Below are 20,781 nucleotides of genomic sequence, written 5' to 3'. Positions count from 1 at the left end.
CTCTCTCTCTCTCTCTCTCTCTCTCTCTCTCTCTATTGGCTGGGGATTTTGTACTGAAGGCTTTGCATTGATCAACATCCCACATTCCAGGTTTTTGGTTTTGTTTTTTCTTTTTTGAGATGAGTCTTGCTAATTTGGTTCAAATGTGAACCTCCTCCTTCAGCCTCCTGAGTAGCTGGGATTTCAGGTGTATACTACAGTACCTGGCTCACTTTTCCTTCCGCTGGGAACATTGAAATCCTTTATAACTGCTATCTTGAAATGCACAACTGGTTGATGTCACTCACAGTGACCCCAGTGTGCCCCAGAACACTGAAAGGGATTCCTCCCACCCGACTGCACCCTGTACCCACGAACCACCCTCTCTCCAACCACCTCCTACTCCCTTCCTGGCTTCAGCAAGCACCATTCTTGTCTCTGTTTCTGAGATCAACGGTTTCAGCATCCACAGATGAGTGAGATCATGTAGTGTGTATCTCACCATGCGCAGCTTGTGTCATTAACATGCTGTCCCCAGGTTCATTGTGTTGTAAGCTCATGTTCTGTGGTGCTGAGCGGTAGGACTTCACCATGTGAATTGGTGGTGCTGGGGTTTGCTCTGAGGTAGCCCGTGGTTCCTCCAGGTTTCTCCTTTCTTCTTGGAGCCAGGCTTCTGGGCTCCTTTCCTAAGGCTCTGCTCACATTGCAATCCAGCTGGGGACTCTTCCTCCTGAGCCTCACCAGCCACTCACTTCCGGTTGTTGCCCCTCAGGGTCACTGGTGAATAAGTACTGTCTGCTGGGGAACAGCTGTCAGCTTTCTGCACAGCTGGTTGCCGTGTTCAGAGCTGCATCTTGGAACCAACACCCTGTCCCAGCACCCCCTCTGCTGCCTGGAGCCCAACCGTTGTCCCTGTCTGAGAGTACAATGCCTGTGAAGCATCATTATATGCTTGTGAACACACCACCAGTGGGCCTGACTTCCTGCACCCCTGCTGAGAGCATGGCTCTGGGAAGAAAGGGTGGGGGCCATGCTCTGAGATGTGGGGGACTCATAGGGGATCAGACTCAGGGTGGCTTCAGACACAGGCACAGCTGCAGTCTAGGGACAGAGGTGCATGCAGATCTGGCCTCATGAAGGCAGGGCCCAGGACACACTGTGGAAAGTCCGTCGACTGCGTGCAGTAGACCCCTGGTAAGACCCATATGTGAAACGCAAGAGTGGGAGGGCCTCAGATGCAAAGGGCCAGCCCAGTCGAAGCCCACATCGCCAGCCAGCTGGTAAAGTCCCTGACTTGTACTTGGCATCATTAAGAGGAGCCACTTGGGATTAGTGGGAGATGGCACAGATAGTGAAAAGCCTCTGTCCTTTGGAGCTTTCATTTTATTCCAAAATTCTGATTAAAACTCTGGCATGTAATTACGCCTCCCTTGGGCCCTCAAGCCAGCAACATTGGGCTCTAAGTGGTGTGTCTGCATGGACTCGCTCTGCTGCCTCCTGAGAACGCACCAAGTGCCCTTTAGTGTCACTCAGGCTGCAGCAGCCAAATATTTTCTTTCAAATTGAAAATCCCAGGAGCTCAAAATCATCAGAAGGTAATGAAGCGGGTGAAAATCTAATTTAATATCCTCTCTGCAAACTGAGGTGCAGGGCGCAGGGGCTTAGGGAGCCCGTGGGGACCAGAAGGCATCTGTGGTAAGGTGGACACACTGTTCTGGAAAGGAACAAAACCTAGAGCAGCTTTATCAGGAAGATCAAAGTACTAACCAAGGAATTAAGCCAAGGACAGCCCAACAACAAAAACAAAAATGAGAGAACACTTAAGCAACACACAAATACAGACTTCCAGTTCACCAACAGCAAATTCTAGGGGAAATGAGGTAGAAAAGTCTGACTATCAACCACCAGGACACTCTGAACTCATAGCACAGGAAGTAACAAAACAGATCAATCAGGCTCTACAAAAATTCAAAACAGAAATAATTTTGAGGTTTTGAGTCTCTAATGACTCATAGACACTCTCATTTTCATAATATTAGAAATGATAACTCATTAAATCAATCACAACCCTTTAATACAATTGATACAACCAGCAACACAGTAGCATCAAGCACAGTTTAGAAATTGACCATTTGTGGTAGTTATTAATTTATCACCTTAAACCATGTGAATTAAATCAAAATCGAGAACCATCCCAAAATATGTTTATAGTGAATAAACTCTTCAATATAGCAAATTTACCCTTCAGGATAGGGATGTAGAAGGAGTTGGGAAGAGAGAAATAGATACGCAAAAGAATAGGAAAAGGTTTCAAGTGAATCCAGAGGACATAGGATGATCACACGAACTCTAGGAAACTTGAAGACAAGGCGGAAAGGCAGCATGCAAGAACAAAGCCAGGAATAGAACAGCTTAACAGAAACAGGGAAGCTATAAATTGTACTCCCTTTCCTTTGAAACTAATGACAATCAAAGAAAAAAGGGAGAAGAAAAGAAAAAGAAAGAAGAAATCTAAATTAGGGCAGGAACAGGAACAAAAAGGGAGATGAAGAATAACTTGGGGGAGCAAGAGACCGAGTAGGAAATGAAAGAAAAAAGGAAGAATTTGTAGAATGGGGAAAAATTAAAAAATAAAATTTAAAAATAAGAGGAAAAGAAAGAAAAAAAACTTGAAGAGCCTCTTTCAGGGTGTATCTCTGCTGTCACAATAGACAATGTGGGCAGCAGTGTGCAGAACTAGGTCAATTAGTCTAAGCTAGCTGAGGGCAGACCCCTGAGATTCAGGCTGAATTCTGGCTGCAAGGCCCAAGTTGAGCTCCCTGACCTCCTGCAGGGTTGAACTCTGCAAGGTTCTCCTGTAGGTTCCACCTGCTCTTCCCCTGAAGATAGTCTGAGTTCTGCTGGAAGGTGGTGATCCCCCCAACTTACCAACTATGGAGGTCTGATGTGCTTTTATTTCAGTCGTTCACTTCCATTGTATCTTCTGGAGCCGAGTAACATGGCTTTTATGACCACCTGTGTCTCTGCAGTGTAGGTCTAGGTACTGGCACAGCCAGGAGGCTGAGAAGGAGAGGGTATGTTGCAGAGGTGCCTGTGGGGCTGGGTGATGGGCACTTCTCACTGGTCTGTTCTGATCATCATTGAAAAGTTTAAAGAGTAGTGGCAGTAGTTCTTCTCTAAATGTCTTGTAGAATTCAGCAGTGAAGCCTTTCTTTGTTGGGAAACTTTTTTTTTTTTTTGAGACAGGGTCTCACTATGTAGTTGAGACTGCTCTGGAACTCACTATGTAGCCCAGGCTGATCTTGAAATCAAAGTGATCCTCCTGCCTTAGCCTCCCGAGTGCTGGGATTACAGGAGTATGCCACCACCCCCGGCTTTGGGAAACTTTTAATTACATTTTTAATTTCACTGATTGTGATTAGGGTGTTTAGAATTTTCATAACTTCTTCTTTCAACTTTGGTAATTCATACATATCTAGAAATCTGCCCATTTCTTCTGTGTTTTCCATTTTATTAAAGTAAAGGTTCTCAAGGTAAGTATTGATGATCCTCTGGATTTCTGCTGGAACTGTTGTGACTTCACCATTTTCATTCCTAATTGCATGAATTTGAGCCTTTTCTTTCCTTTTTTTTGATAAGGATGGCTAAGGGTTTATCAATTTTATTCTTTTTTTCAGCTTTAATTGAGTTTATTGGTACATTTTAGGGATACAGTATAGTTACATTCATTGTTGGGATCTTGTACCTCTACATGAGAAGTCTTGATGTTGGTAAATTTTTAATTACATTTTCAATTTCACTTACTGTAATTGGGGTGTTTAAAATGTTTTTATCTTCTTTGTTCAACGTTGGTAATTCATAAGTATCTAAAAATCTGTCAATTTCTTCTGTGTTTGCCATTTTATTGGAGTACGGGTTCTCAAAGTAGGTATTAATGATCCTCTGGATTTCTATTGGATCTGTTGTGACTTCGCCTTTTTCATTCCTGATTGCATGGATCTGAGCTTTTTCTTTGCTTTTTTTGATAAGATTAGCTAAGGGTTTGTCAATTTTATTTATTCTTTCAAAAAACCAACTCTTTGTTTCATTTATTTTTTGTATTGTTTTTTTAGTTTCCATTGCATTAATTTCTGCTCGGATCTTTATAATTTCCTCTCTTGTTCGAGCTTTGGATTTTTCTTGCTCTTATTTTTCTAGAAGTCTAAGATTCATCATTAGGTTGTTTATTTGAGCTCACTCTGTTTTCCTAGTGTGGGCATTCAATGTGATGAATTTTCCCCGTAGAACTGCTTTCATTGTGTCCCATATATTTCTGTATGTTGTATTAGCATTTTCATTTATTTGTAAAAACTGTCTAATTTCTCAGTTTTTACAAATAAATGAGAATGCCAATACAACATACAGGAATCTTTGGGACACAATGAAAGCAGTTCTACGTGGAAAATTCATAACATTGAATGCCCACACTAGGAAAACAGAGTGGGCTCAAATAAACAACCTAATGATGAATCTTAGACTTCTAGAAAAATAAGAGCAAGAAAAATCCAAAGCTCGAACAAGAGAGGAAATTATAAAGATCCGAGCAGAAATTAATGCAATGGAAACTAAAAAAACAATACAAAAAATAAATGAAACAAAGAGTTGGTTTTTTGAAAGAATAAATAAAATTGACAAACCCTTAGCTAATCTTATCAAAAAAAGCAAAGAAAAAGCTCAGATCCATGCAATCAGGAATGAAAAAGGCGAAGTCACAACAGATCCAATAGAAATCCAGAGGATCATTAATACCTACTTTGAGAACCCGTACTCCAATAAAATGGCAAACACAGAAGAAATTGACAGATTTTTAGATACTTATGAATTACCAACGTTGAACAAAGAAGATAAAAACATTTTAAACACCCCAATTACAGTAAGTGAAATTGAAAATGTAATTAAAAATTTACCAACATCAAGACTTCTCATGTAGAGGTACAAGATCCCAACAATGAATGTAACTATACTGTATCCCTAAAATGTACCAATAAACTCAATTAAAGCTGAAAAAAAGAATAAAATTGATAAACCCTTAGCCATCCTTATCAAAAAAAAGGAAAGAAAAGGCTCAAATTCATGCAATTAGGAATGAAAATGGTGAAGTCACAACAGTTCCAGCAGAAATCCAGAGGATCATCAATACTTACCTTGAGAACCTTTACTTTAATAAAATGGAAAACACAGAAGAAATGGGCAGATTTCTAGATATGTATGAATTACCAAAGTTGAAAGAAGAAGTTATGAAAATTCTAAACACCCTAATCACAATCAGTGAAATTAAAAATGTAATTAAAAGTTTCCCAAAGCCGGGGGTGGTGGCATACTCCTGTAATCCCAGCACTCGGGAGGCTAAGGCAGGAGGATCACTTTGATTTCAAGATCAGCCTGGGCTACATAGTGAGTTCCAGAGCAGTCTCAACTACATAGTGAGACCCTGTCTCAAAAAAAAAAAAAAGTTTCCCAACAAAGAAAGGCTTCACTGCTGAATTCTACAAGACATTTAGAGAAGAACTACTGCCACTACTCTTTAAACTTTTCAATGATGATCAGAACAGACCAGTGAGAAGTGCCCATCACCCAGCCCCACAGGCACCTCTGCAACATACCCTCTCCTTCTCAGCCTCCTGGCTGTGCCAGTACCTAGACCTACACTGCAGAGACACAGGTGGTCATAAAAGCCATGTTACTCGGCTCCAGAAGATACAATGGAAGTGAACGACTGAAATAAAAGCACATCAGACCTCCATAGTTGGTAAGTTGGGGGGATCACCACCTTCCAGCAGAACTCAGACTATCTTCAGGGGAAGAGCAGGTGGAACCTACAGGAGAACCTTGCAGAGTTCAACCCTGCAGGAGGTCAGGGAGCTCAACTTGGGCCTTGCAGCCAGAATTCAGCCTGAATCTCAGGGGTCTGCCCTCAGCTAGCTTAGACTAATTGACCTAGTTCTGCACACTGCTGCCCACATTGTCTATTGTGACAGCAGAGATACACCCTGAAAGAGGCTCTTCAAGTTTTTTTTCTTTCTTTTCCTCTTATTTTTAAATTTTATTTTTTAATTTTTCCCCATTCTACAAATTCTTCCTTTTTTCTTTCATTTCCTACTCGGTCTCTTGCTCCCCCAAGTTATTCTTCATCTCCCTTTTTGTTCCTGTTCCTGCCCTAATTTAGATTTCTTCTTTCTTTTTCTTTTCTTCTCCCTTTTTTCTTTGATTGTCATTAGTTTCAAAGGAAAGGGAGTACAATTTATAGCTTCCCTGTTTCTGTTAAGCTGTTCTATTCCTGGCTTTGTTCTTGCATGCTGCCTTTCCGCCTTGTCTTCAAGTTTCCTAGAGTTCGTGTGATCATCCTATGTCCTCTGGATTCACTTGAAACCTTTTCCTATTCTTTTGCGTATCTATTTCTCTCTTCCCAACTCCTTCTACATCCCTATCCTGAAGGGTAAATTTGCTATATTGAAGAGTTTATTCACTATAAACATATTTTGGGATGGTTCTCGATTTTGATTTAATTCACATGGTTTAAGGTGATAAATTAATAACTACCACAAATGGTCAATTTCTAAACTGTGCTTGATGCTACTGTGTTGCTGGTTGTATCAATTGTATTAAAGGGTTGTGATTGATTTAATGAGTTATCATTTCTAATATTATGAAAATGAGAGTGTCTATGAGTCATTAGAGACTCAAAACCTCAAAATTATTTCTGTTTTGAATTTTTGTAGAGCCTGATTGATCTGTTTTGTTACTTCCTGTGCTATGAGTTCAGAGTGTCCTGGTGGTTGATAGTCAGACTTTTCTACCTCATTTCCCCTAGAATTTGCTGTTGGTGAACTGGAAGTCTGTATTTGTGTGTTGCTTAAGTGTTCTCTCATTTTTGTTTTTGTTGTTGGGCTGTCCTTGGCTTAATTCCTTGGTTAGTACTTTGATCTTCCTGATAAAGCTGCTCTAGGTTTTGTTCCTTTCCAGAACAGTGTGTCCACCTTACCACAGATGCCTTCTGGTCCCCACGGGCTCCCTAAGCCCCTGCGCCCTGCACCTCAGTTTGCAGAGAGGATATTAAATTAGATTTTCACCCGCTTCATTACCTTCTGATGATTTTGAGCTCCTGGGATTTTCAATTTGAAAGAAAATATTTGGCTGCTGCAGCCTGAGTGACACTAAAGGGCACTTGGTGCGTTCTCAGGAGGCAGCAGAGCGAGTCCATGCAGACACACCACTTAGAGCCCAATGTTGCTGGCTTGAGGGCCCAAGGGAGGCGTAATTACATGCCAGAGTTTTAATCAGAATTTTGGAATAAAATGAAAGCTCCAAAGGACAGAGGCTTTTCACTATCTGTGCCATCTCCCACTAATCCCAAGTGGCTCCTCTTAATGATGCCAAGTACAAGTCAGGGACTTTACCAGCTGGCTGGCGATGTGGGCTTCGACTGGGCTGGCCCTTTGCATCTGAGGCCCTCCCACTCTTGCGTTTCACATATGGGTCTTACCAGGGGTCTACTGCACGCAGTCGACGGACTTTCCACAGTGTGTCCTGGGCCCTGCCTTCATGAGGCCAGATCTGCATGCACCTCTGTCCCTAGACTGCAGCTGTGCCTGTGTCTGAAGCCACCCTGAGTCTGATCCCCTATGAGTCCCCCACATCTCAATCTAATTTCTTCTGTAATCCATTGGTTTTTCAGGAGAGTGTTGTTCAGTTTCCATGTGCTTGTGAAGTTCCTACAGTTTCTTGTGCTATTGATCTCCAGCTTGATTGCACTATGATCTGATAATATACAGGAGATGACTTCAATTCTTTTGCATTTATCCAGACCTGTTCTGTGAGCCAGTATGTGGTCTATCTTGAAGAATGATCCATGTGCAGCCAAAAAGAATGTATATTCTGATTTTGTGAGGTGGAATTCTCTGTAGACATCTATTAAGTCCATGTGTTCCAAAGCTTGGTTCAGTTCTATTATTTCATTGTTGATTTTCTGCCTAGATGATCTGTCAATTTGTGATAGTGGAATATTTAAATACCCCACTACAATTGTATTAGTGCTTATTTGGTTTTTCATGTTACTTAATATTTGTTTTATATAGTTGGGGGCATTTATATTTGGTGCATATATGTTTATGATTGTCAACTCTTCCTCTTGGATTGTTCCCTTTACAAGGATGTAGTGTCCTTCTTTGTCTCTCTTAATCAGTTTTGGTTTGAAGTTTGCTTTGTCTGTGAATAAGATTTTCTACCCCTGCTTTTTTCTGGGCTCCTGTTGCGTGGAGAATTGTTTTCCATCCTTTCACTTTCAGTCTATGGGCTTCTTTTTGCCCTAGGTATGTGTCTCGTATACAACATATTGTTGTATTTTGCTTCTTAATCCATTCTGCCAATCTGTTTCTCTTGATTGGTGAATTGAGGCCATTAACATTGATGATTATAACTGATATGTTCTGAGTTATTATTGTCATGTTATTGTCCTTTTGTTGACTCTTTTTACTTTTTCTCCCCTCTCCTTTTAGTTTCTTGCCTTGCCTATTTGATTTGGTCTGTTGGGCCTCATGGTATTGTGACCTTCATTGTCATTTTCTAGGATATTGTTTAGAATTCCTTGTAGTGCTGGTTTGGTGTTCATGAAGTTTCTCAGGTGTTCTTTGTCGTGGAAGTATCTTATTTCCCCGTCTATTTTGAAAGAGAGTTTTGCAGGATACATCAGTCTAGGTTGGAGGTTCTTTTCTTTTAGGACTTGGAATACCTCACTCCAGGCTCTCCTTGACCTAAGGTTTTATCTTGAAAAGTCTGCTGTGATTCTAACAGGCTTTCCTTTGCATGTGATTTGTTTCTTTTCTCTTACTGCTTGTAGTATTTTGTTCTTCTGTTGGATTTCTGGGATCTTGATTATTATATGTCTAGGTGTAGATTTTTTTTGATCGTGGCTAGTTGGAGTTCTATATGCCTTACTTATCTGTATGTCCAATTCTTCCCTTCTGTTTGGGAAGTTTTCTGTCATTAATTCTGTGAAGAGCTTTCTTAAGTCATTTGTGTTTTCTCCTGTTTTTTCATGGATTCCTGTCAGTCTTATGTTATTTTTCTTTGCATCATCTAGCAGTTGTTGGATTGATTTCTCATGATCCCTTACTGTTTTTGAGAGACTTCTTTTTTCATGGTCACTGACTGCAATCCTATAGTCTATATCTGAAATTCTATCTTTGCAATCTTTTTTTCTGTTGCATACACTTTCAATAGAGTTTTTAATCTCCTGGATATCTGTTTGAATCTGTTTTATGGATTCCATTTCTTTCCTCTGTTGGGCATTCATTGTTTCCATTTCTTTCTTATGCTGAGTCTTCATGGCTTCTATCATGGTCTTGAGCTCATCTATTTTTTTTTGTGTCAGTTTCTGTTCTAGAGTGTTGAATCATGACTTGCATTTTGCTCACCATCTCTATGGTAACTGAGAAATTATTTCTGATTTGAATTTTTCTAGAGCCTGATTGATCTGTTTTGTTACCTCCTGTGCTATGGGTCCAGGGTGTCCTGTTGGTTCACTATCAGACTTTTCATCCTCATTTGTCCTACTATTTGCCATTGGTGAACTGGAAGTCTGTCTTTGTGTCTTGTTTAAGTGTTTTCTCATTTTTATTTTTGTTGTTGGGTTGTCCTTGGTTTAATTTCTGGGTTATTACTTAAATCTTCCTGATACAGTTGTGTTTTAGCTTTTGAGTCTCTAGGGACTCATAGACATCCTCATTTTCATAATACTGGAGAAAACAACTCATTAAATCAATCACAATCTTTTATCCCAATTGATACATTCAGCAGCACAATAGGATCAAGCACAGCTTGCAAATTGACCACTTGTGGTAGTCATTAATCTATCACGTTTAAACCATGTGAATTAAATTAATACCAAGAAGCAGCCCAAAATATGTTTTCAGTGAATATGCTTTTCAATATAGCATCTTTCCCATTTAGGATGGGGACTTAGACTGAGTTAGGATGAGAGGAGTAGATAAGTGAAAGAATTGGAGAAGGTTTCAAGTGAAGCCAGAGGATGTAGAATGACCATACTATCTTTACAAAACTATTAACTTTAAAGGGGATAGAGTGCAGGAATAAGGATAAGAGTATATCCCCTTAACAGTAACAGGGGCTCACCTTCCCTTGAAGCTACAGAGCCATGAGTGAGATAAAGTGACAGGAGAAAAGAACATAAAGAAAAAAAGAAAAAATGATAAAAAAAGAAGTCTGAGTTAGGGCAGGAGCAGGAATGAAAGGGGAGATGAGGGATAATATGGTGGAGCAAGAGACTGAGTTGGAGAGAGAGGACAGAAAAAAGAAAGAAATTGTAGGGTAGAATGAGGAAAAGAAAAAAAAAAGAGTTTGAAGGGCCTCTTTCAGACTATGCCTCTGTTGTCATATTATACCATGTGTGCAGCCATGTGCAGAACCAAATCTCCTGATCTCAGCTAGCCAATGGCAGGTCCCCACGACTCAGACTGACCTCAGTCCACAAGGCCTAAATTGAGTTTCTCAACCCATAGGGTTGAACTCCACTCAGTTCTATTACAAGTTTCCCCTGCCCTTTCTTTAAAGATGTTCACAGTTGGGAGCTCAGGAAAATACCCTTCATGACCACGTATGCCTCTGCAGAGTGGGTCCAAGGGCTGACCCATTCAGGAGGTTTGAGAACCGGGGGGTAGGATGGGGGTGGGGGTCAGATCGTGGGAGTGTTTCAAGGGTGCCCACGTGGCTGCCTTCCTTACTGGATCTGGTGGTGCCCAGTCAGGGAGGTCGCGGACCTGCCAAGTGGGCCTGAGCAGGCAGCAGGAGAGACCTCTGGGGGCCTTCTTTACTGGACCTGGTGGCACGCAGTCGGGGAGGTCTCGTACCCCCAATTTTATTTATTCTTAAAGAAACCAACTCTTCCATTCATTGATTTTTTGGTATCATTCTCTTAGTCTCCATTGCATTGATCTCTGCTCTGATATTTATAATTTCTTTCCTTGTATGAGCTTTGGGTGTCTCTTGCTCTTCTTTTTCTAGGAGCTTAAGATTCAGCATAAAGTTGTTTATTTGAGCTCATTCTGTTTTCCTAGTGTGGACATTCACTGCTATGAATTTCACATGTAAAACTGCTTTCACTATATCCCATAGATTCCTGTATGTTGTACTGGCATTGTCATTAAATTGTAAAAACTGTCTAATTTCTGCTCTGACCCATTGGTTGTTCAGGAGAGTGTTATTCAATTTCCATGTGTTTGTGAAATTCTTATGGTTTTTAAGCTATTGATCTCCAGTTTAATTGCACTATGGTCTGATAATACACATGAGATAACTACAATTCCTTTGCATTTACTTAAACATGTTCTATAAGCTAGGCTGTGGTCTTTTTTGGAAAATGAACTGTGTGCAGCTGAAAAGAATGTATATTCTGATTTTGTTGGGTGAAACACTCTGTAGACATCTGTTAAGTCCATTTATTCAAAAGCTTGGTTCAGTTCTAGTATTTTGTTGTTGATTTGTAGTCTAGATGATTTGTCTATTTGTGATAATTGGGAATTGAGGTCCCCCAGTACAATTGTATTAGTGCTTATTTGGTTTTTCATGTCTCTTAATATTTGTTTTGTATAGTTGGGGGCATTAGTATTTGGTGCATATATATTTATGATTATCATCTCTTCCTGTTGGATTGTTCCCTTTACAAAGATGTATTGACCTTCTTTGTCTCTCTTAATTAGTTTTGGTTTAAAATTTACTTTGTCTGCCAATAAGATAGCTACCCCTGCTTTTTTCTGGGTTCCTGTCACAAGGTGAATTGTTTTCCATCCTTTCACTCTCCGTATATGAGTTTCTTTTTGAAGTAGGTGCATTTCTTATATGCAGCATATTGTTGGATTTTGCTTCTTAACCCATCCTGCAAGTCTCTTTCTTCTGATTGGTGAATTGAGGCCATTAACATTGATGGTTGTAACATATGTATGGACTTATTATCACCATGTTATTATCCTGTTTTTGGCTCTTTTTAATTTCCCCCCCCTCTCCCTTTAATCTCCTGCCTTGCCTGCTGGATTTGCTCTGTTGGGCCTCCTGGAATTGTGAACTTCATTGTCTTTTTCTAGGATATTATTTAGAATTGTTTGGTGAAGTTTCTCAGGTGTTCTTTGTCATGAAAACATTTTATTTCTCCATCAATTTTGAAAGATAGTTTTTCAGGGTACATCCACCTAGGTTGGAGGTTATTTACTTAAAGCTTGAAATACTTCACTCCAGCCTCTCCTTGACCTGAGTTTTCTGCTGCACTGTGGACATTTGTTATGCCAGCCTGGGGACACCAGCACCCCTCATAAGAGGGGCAGATGTTACACAGGGGTGTGTTGCTTGGGCTCTGTCATCTGAGGAGCTTGCTGGAGCAGAGATGTAGAGGATTCTTAGGCAGTTTCCCTAGGTCCTTGATGGGGTTCTCTGCTGTGTCTGGTGATGTGGGGTGTGGGGTCCCCATCTCTAGGATGAAGAGGGTTTGAATGGGTGTGGGGGGAAGGGCAAAGGAATGGGGTGCCAGCAGGAAGTGTCATTTCCCATGAACCCATGCTGAGTACACAAGGTAGGAGGCTGGAAGTGACCATGACACAGGGCAGGGAGAGCAGGTAGAGGCCCTGGGAAGTCGTGGGCACCTGGCATGCTGGGAGAATACACGAAAGTGGCTGTCTAGGCATCTGTTGCAGGGTGCGAGAGATGAAGAGGTAGCAGCAGGCAGGGCCGGGGAAAGTCCATGTGGGCTCACAGGGGCTGATCACAGAGTAGGGTGAGTACACTGAGTCATGCTGTTGTAGCTGCCTGGATGCCTTGCATCCACTCAAAATGTCTCTGCTCATGGTCATTTTGACTTTGGGGAGGAGCTGGAAGTCATACTGTGCCGGATCTGGCGAACAAGGTGGGTGAGGACACACTGTAATGTTTTTACCAACCTGCCTTTCCTTTGGATGGCATTTGGCAAGAGAATACATCATGTTTTGGATCACAACCCATGAGGACACTCAAGAAAGAGGGCTTCCAGAACTGCCTGAGAAAGAATAATGGGATAAATGTGTGCAAAGCGAGAAGAGAGTGTTTTGAGGGGGATTCATGGCCATGCGTCTTTTATTGCAGTAAATATTTTAAATTTAAGCATTCGCAGTATTTTGTGGTCACCCCTTGTATGGTCTGAGGATCGGTGCTGTGACAGGGTCTATCAGCTCTACTGTAGGGCCTGTCGCCAACAATCCTAGCTAAAAGCTACAAGGTGAGCCCTTGTCACTCAGGGCTCTGAGCTCTAGCTCTTGGTGCATGGCTTCAGGAGTCACAAGGACCTCGCTGCACCTTTGTTTTTCACCTCAGAGGAACAAACCACCCAATCTCACATCCAGCGTGAAAGGTGTGGAAGTCACAGTCAGGTGAGTTGAATTCAGTGTGGAAAGCGCTTGCCTCCTGCTGCCCTTTTCCTAGAGACCCCACAGTAAGAAGGTTTCACTGCCTGCCTTTTGGTAAACAGAATGATGCTCTCTGCACCACGCACGGACTGTAGTCCCTTGTCCCTGATGCATGTGCTTTCCGTCTCTCTGTAAGTGCACATCCCCTACGTCCATTAGCTGCCCAGAGGCAGGCAAGAGTACTGCGAGGGGGGCAGGCACAGAAGACGTGCCGTTGTGCAGAAGTCGTGCTCTGAGAAGCTTCTGCAGTGCAGACAGTGCACCTTCATGTTTTAAATTTATTTTTCTTTTTGTTATTTCTATTTAAAAATTTTCTATTTCCGTTTTATACCACGATGTGAGGTTACCTATATGAAGTGAACAGACTCTTTGAATTTAGCACCTTTACGATGTTGCATCTCTGCCCCTCTGTAATTGCTTCCGAAGCATTTTCACCACCCCATATGGGAAGCCTGCACTAATCAAGCGGTAGCTCCCCACCCCACTCTTCCTCTGGCCCCTGGCGACCCCAAATGTGCATTCTCCTCTATGGATTTATCTATTATTCTAGGCACTTCACATAAAAGAATCATACAACGAGGGATCTTTTGTGTTAGGCTTCTCTCCCTTAGCATAGTGCTTTCAGGGCTCACCCGCTCTGTAGTGAGTCTGAGTACTTCCTGCCTTTTTACGGCCGAATGATGTTGTACCCCGGATGTACCACAATTTGCTTATCCATTTACCAGCTGATGGAAATGTGGGCTGTTTCCGCCTTTGGAACTGAATAGTGTGGCTATGAATATGCAGGCACATAGATATTTTTGTTTCAGTGCCATTTCCCCATGTTTTAGGCATTGCCTAAGAGTGGAATTGCTGGGTCTTGTGTAACTGTAGTGCTTAGCGCGCCGAGGCGCTGCCAAATTGCTTTCCCCAGTGGCGGCATCACTTTCAAGTCAGCGTAGCAACTTGTAAGGAGCTATCTGCTTTCAGAAGACAATTCTTCCCACACCCACTGCAAGGAGGGAAATGGGAAAGCCGGATGCATACTGGGAATGGCCTCAGCTTTGACAATTTGCTGAATGGTTTTTCTGTTTTCTGTAAAATTGGCACAGTCACTTCCCAGCTTAAGTTATACCATCGCAGGGCTTCCTTCGTAACCTTTGCTTTTCACATCATGGCATCTGCTGACAATGACAGCTCTTCTGCACACAGAGCAGAGGCTGCAGGTGACAGGTCTGGGCTCCGATATTCTGAGGGCTGCAGGGGTCATAACCCATGGCTACGGTTTCTAACCCACTCGTCACATGTCGCTGCTGCAGCCCCTCCACCTGGGACGGCTTCTTCTTCAAGGCAGTTTCACGTTCAAAAGCATCTTTATGAGGAAAACCTGCTTCTGCTCTCAACCATTCTTTATTTGTATGATGGCAATGCACGCAGGCAAAGCAGTAAAGAAAATTATAAAAAGTATCATGAGTGGCTTCCATTTCTGTTCTAAATTTTTAGATCTATCATGGCTCCAAACACGAAACAACGTCTTGCCTTGGTTTCCAGTCAGTTTACTTCACCCCAGCAAGAGTTAAGCTACAACACAGGAGCCTCTCTCCTCCCGCCACTCATTGCATCTAAATGGCTTATTAAGTGAAGAACTCTGCCCGAGCTACCCTCACCGCAGACGAGCAGATGATTCCTGGGGTTAGATGTAATATCTATTCATTGGTTTTTAGATCCAGAAGACCGCAGAGAGTTTCATGAAACCATGTGATATTGGAGGGCTGCCGCGTGTGCCATAAATCAGAACTAACAGTCCCTGGACTGTTGTCTACGCTGCTAAGAGTCTTCCTTGGAAAGAGCACAAATAGATCTTAAACTCAGTCCCTTTTGTTTTTAGTGGGTGTAAAGGTAGAAAAGGATTTGTGGTCAGATGCCAGCACCTGGTACCCCCACTTCGACAAAGAGAAAGACACTGTTTTTGACAGGAGCAGAACACATTTTGGCCTTTGTAAGTCCTGGGAAAAGTAGCTTCGTGGGGTGGTGGGAGGCCTGGGAATCAGGAATTGTCAAGGCTCCTGGTCTTCTCCAGCCAAAGAAGAGGAATCGAAGCCTTCTTGCCCATGGAATCAACGGCCGAGGGTGGATGAAGCAAACAATTACATTTCAAAGACTTGGTGTGGGAGGCCGGATAATTTGAAACAAAATAAAAGGTGAAATGGAACAGTGAGAGGTAACTCCTTGATGTCATCTCCTAAGGTGGAACTGGAGGCCCCACCTGGAACACAGTGGGTGTTTGAATTTATCCCTTCTTCATTGCTGTGAGCAAATTCCTGGTGAGGGTGCCTTATGGAGAAAAGAGGCTTACTTAATTGACAGTTTTGGAGGCTGAAAGCTCAAGTTTGAGCAGTCCTTCATTTTGGTCTCTCCTATGTTCTCGGGGCAGGTGGCACCATGGTAAGAGCGAGTGTGAGGATTACGTGGAGACAGGAAGTCAGAGATCCAGGGCTCCGACTTGCTGCTTTATAATGACTTGCTCTTGAGGGGACTCACTGGGTCCTCCAAGAACTGCCTTAAACTCTCCCAAAGGCAGCTCCAGTGGCCCAACTCCCCCTCACCCGGATGCTCACCTGTCTCATTGCTTCCCTGAGGACCGAACTTCCAACACATAACCCTTGCAGAACACACTGAAGTTATATTCAAGCCACAGCGGTAGTGCTCAAGCAATGCTTGCTGAATGCATAACCGAATGAACCCAGGTGCAGCTCCCCACCTTTGCCAAACTCCTGGAAAATAAACAAAAGCAGTGTGTGTGGGGAAACTAGCAAGAATCAAATCCCAAAACAAAATATAACATTAGAAACATGTAACATTTTAAAATCTGAGAAAGACAATTTCTAAAAAAAAAAAAAAAACCAACCATAACATAGCAGAATAAACTCAGGTTGGGAATAGGATACGAGCGTTCTTTACTGCATATTTTTCAGAATAGTACATGTCTCAAGTGGGCACTTTGGTTTTGTTTTGTTTTTCTGGTACCGGGAATCTAACTCAGGGCCTTGCATTTGCAAGGCAGGTGGTGGCATCACTGAGCTAAATCCCCAGCCCTCAAGGGTGCACTTTGAATCAGAAGGGGAGAGGGGAAATACAGTATCAGTAAATAGTGTGGGAACAGTTGGTGAGAAAATAGGTAAGCAAACATTCTTATAGGACCTTAGTTTTACTATTCAACTAAACACATTCTAATTGTATTAAAAAGTTTAATATAAAAGTAATAAATGTGATAAGCAGCAAAAAATAGAATTGTGTGTATATGGCAGGAGGAAATTTTACTTACAAGTTAAATTGAAAAATGCTTAATGGAAAAAAAAATTGAAAAATGCTTAGGGAATATTCCTCCCATTGGCCTCCCTAGATTCTAGTGTGCCCTCCTCTGCCTCCCAGTGAAACTGGTGAATTGCCTTCCAGATTCTTTTGATGGCAAAGATATCCCACTTTGTAAATTACCCAAAACAGGTAATTGTCATTTGCCAGTGTACCTCAGAGAGCTACTCATTTTAGTATACATTGATTTATTTCTTTCTAACTGCTCAACATAGGATATGAAGACAAATTGAGTCAGCCCTTGAAAAACTGGAGGGAGAATGATTTAACACTACTAGAATTACACCAGAGCTCTATGCCTAGAATATCCATAAGGCAAGAGCACAATTTACCTTCCTGTGTTTTTAGAAAGTTACTAAAGGATGTACTCCAGCTGGAATGAGTATATAACCAGTGTGGACTAACCCAGAAGTCTAATCTTCAATCTTGTTCTTATGTTTCTGTTTCCATCTCTGTGTCTTTCCATTTGTTATATTTCCTGCTCTACTTCTTTGGAACCCTCTCACTTTGGTCCCAGGCTCCCCACAAAGTCCTTTCATGTTATTATAGAAAGTAACTCAATGTTTGCTGTGTCTTCCTGGTTCACCTTGGCTCTGCTCTGGGAACTTCCTCCTAAATAGTCAATTCCCTCTATTTGAAATTCTCTTTTCCCACCCTACTACATGACCATTTAACTTTGTGCAGGTATTTAAATCCAGGAACTCATTTAAAAAGTTACTTAATTCTTTGAGAAATTTCTGTACTGATTCCCATAATGGTTGTTTATATTCCCACCAATAATGTAGGAATATTTGTTTTTCACCACAGCCACACCAGTATTTGTTATTCTTTGATTTGTTGATACAGACATTCTTCCTGGTGAAAGATTGAATGCTTTTTTCCTATATTCAGTAATTTATTTCTGTTAATGACAGGAATATTCTCAGTAAAATCAAATAATTTTATAACTGCAAATGATAAGATAGAGCTAGATCTAGAAAAGTCCATGCAGCATTATCTTGAAATTTCAGAGGAAAAAGGTAATTAATTGCAACCTCTTATGTTTTCAAATCAAACAATGCTGAAATAAGCAAACTTTGAACAGAAAACTATCTGGTTCTTTCATATTTCAAGAGTATCACAGTAGAAGGAAGCATGTGAATTACAGAAGACAGCTTGTGAAGACACAAGTAATGTAAGTCAGAAATTAGCTTTTCTATGTGAAAGAAAATCAATGATCACATAAATTGAACATGATTACAATGACTAAAGGAAAGATACAAAGTATAATATATTTTCAATTTCCTGTTTGGCACATATATTAATAAACTTTAAAATATCAAAAAATTTAACAACAATAGCACAATACTAAAATTCCTAAATCTTAGTTAATATTAACACCTTAAAAACTTAATTCTCATATGAATTCTGAAACCAAGTGTATCTTCTGTCTGTGGAAGCTGCTCAAATCACTGTCTTTTTCAGGATTCCCCAGAATCTGTATTTCAAAGTTGACTCATGCTGAGCCCCAGAATTCCTTATTGGTGAATTTTCAGGATCTTCTGAACAGGCTTTCATTTATGAGAATGTATGCATACAATCATCACAATTTTGAAAAGAACAGAAGACCTTCATGCATGTCAGTTTTTAATTTTATTTAATCATTAATTTTCTGCAGAGTTGTTTTTTCCTTGACTTAATATTTTTGCAAGTTTTTTCAGTTTTTCTTCATTTGTTTCTTTGTACTTCAACCCTTCCAACTGCAGTTGGTTCAGCTTTTCATTTTGACTTTCATCTAGAGGAATGTTTTCACGCAGGCCAGGATTGAATCTAAAATAGGTGTCAGGAGGTAATAGGCCGTCAAGCATTATATGGACTTCCTCGGTGTCTGGCCTGCTGTTGATGACCTTAGAGAGTTTGGCTTTCAAGCTTGTGTAGGCCACGATGTTCTTCACGTCACTCTCATAGCGTCCCGGGCCCAGTGACATGAGGCACTCCAACGGGACATCTGGCCGAAGACACTTACACTCATGCATGGCTAATACACTAATGCAGACGGGTTATTCAGAAGCAAGCCTTCATCTTGATGAAGATCATTTCAAAGTAGCCTGGAGCAGCAGATGAGGCTCCAATGGCCTGCCACATGTCAGACTGACACCCTCCCAAATAATGAGAGTTGATTCCAGGAAAATGACCATGGTTTCTGAACACAAAAGCTCTGGTATCATCCCTCTGTTTATTATGGCGCTTACAGCGGCTACCTTTGGACATACAGGGTCTCTTGCTGTTTCAATCATTAGTGAAGATTCCATTCTATCCTGAAAAATCTTTTCCCATGTTTGGCTGTCATAAAATGCATGGCTCCAACTCATTTTGACCTTGCCAACAATGACATTCTGTGATCCTAATTTTCAGTAAAGTTCCCCACATTCATCCAATGGCATACGAAATAATCCCAACACGAAAGCTCATACAGCACCCGTGCTTACACCACAAATGTAGTCACAGAGTGGATGAATTGGCTTCTGAGTTAGTCCAGCTAATTTCCACAGAAGAGCAATCACACCCCTCATTCCTCCACCAGCAGTTATGAGAATTCAGATTCCTTTCCCTTTCACTGGGTCCACATAACCAATTAAGGCCAAAATTTCTCTAGCTGCAGCCTGAAGAATTTCACCTTTAACTTGTCTCCGTAGTAATAAATATGGTATAATTCTTTCCTTGACAGCTGCTCCTTTTCCTTCCCGAAATTCTAGAAGACCAAAAGTAATGCAGTAATGCAGAGGTTTGGGTCTGCTGTTCTTCTTAACGCGTGAGCTAATGCCCGGGTCCTGTTATCAATATTCACTTTTGCAATAATCTTTTCTAGTTGAAGAGATAAATTGTTTTTTTCTCCTCTGCATTTTTGTCCTTGCTCACAGCCTGCTTGGTTTTAGCAGGCCCCTTCTGTTCTTCTGACTGCCTCTTGGAGTCGTACTTTAATTTGGGGACTAGTCCACCAATATAGTCACCTACAAAAGCCTGAACACCTTCTGCGGGCCAAGAGAGGAAGTGAGCGACTCTCTGTGTAGTGGACACCAGGAGAACCTCCGGCACCTTGCTGGACCTGCAGACTTGGTTACGGGTAGTGTGGAAGACTGTGAGCCCAGCTTATCTGTCAGGTGCTGGGACCTGGAGGACTGGGTTTCCTTCCTTCAGCCTTCTCACTTTTGAGTTCTGCTTTGTCCTGAAAATGTTTATTTTCCTTTTTTTGAGACATTTTTTCTTCACCTTTGAAATATGAATTAGTGTGATTTGATAAAAAGTAGAAAGGCTCTCAAAATGTTGTGGTTATACTTCTTGTGTAACAAAAATGGCTTTGTTTACCTATATCTTCTTTATCTGTTACGTGACTTTTCTCTTCTGCAAAAGAACTCTTTTCTGTAGGTTTGTCACTATATTTTTTCAGAAATCTGACGGCTTGTTTAGTATTTTTCTGTTCAAACCAGCCACTATCTGATACTTTTCTTATTATTTGAAAATTTGGCTTAAATTGAGCTAAGTGTGAAATCATTTCATTTTGACTGCTGAAACAGCCTTTGAAACAGAACTCAAAGTACTTTTAATGCAGGTGTAAAGGTACAAGATCCCAGTAATGAATGTAACTGTACTGTCTACCTAGAATGTACCAATAAATTCAATAAAAAAAAAGTACTTTCAATGCAGGACAAACGAATGGTCACTTTTGTAAGGCCCTTAGCAGCAGAAGCACTAAGTTTCCAAATGCTAATATGTAAACCATGGTTGCCTGGAGGTAACAGTGCTTACTGCAAGAATATGCTTCACTTCTGGCCCATTTACATTTTTTTCTGCTTGTATGCAAACCTCTTTGTAGACTGATATGGCTTATCCTCTGGTAATGTCTAGGTGAATGCACAAAATGCAGTTGCTTGCTTCTCTGCTTTCCACAAGTACTTCTTGCACTACTAAGGAAGTAAATATATATATATGT

At 41.2% G+C, this 20,781-nt stretch overlaps 1 protein-coding gene and 1 pseudogene across 1 annotated transcript in view; one reads left to right on the top strand and one right to left on the bottom strand.

The window, feature by feature from the left end:
* Window positions 1-20,781, top strand: part of Atpsckmt (ATP synthase c subunit lysine N-methyltransferase) — a 269,273-nt gene that overhangs the window by 106,720 nt on the left and 141,772 nt on the right. The gene's annotated exons all lie outside the window — the stretch shown is intronic.
* Window positions 18,394-20,408, bottom strand: LOC104848692 (annotated as a pseudogene).

Source organism: Fukomys damarensis, unplaced genomic scaffold (assembly GCF_012274545.1).
Source record: "Fukomys damarensis isolate Sample0158 unplaced genomic scaffold, DMR_v1.0_HiC HiC_scaffold_1, whole genome shotgun sequence".
NCBI lineage: Eukaryota > Metazoa > Chordata > Mammalia > Rodentia > Bathyergidae > Fukomys > Fukomys damarensis.
The sequence above is the reverse complement of the archived record's forward strand: the minus strand, read 5'-3'. Positions and strand labels throughout refer to the sequence as shown.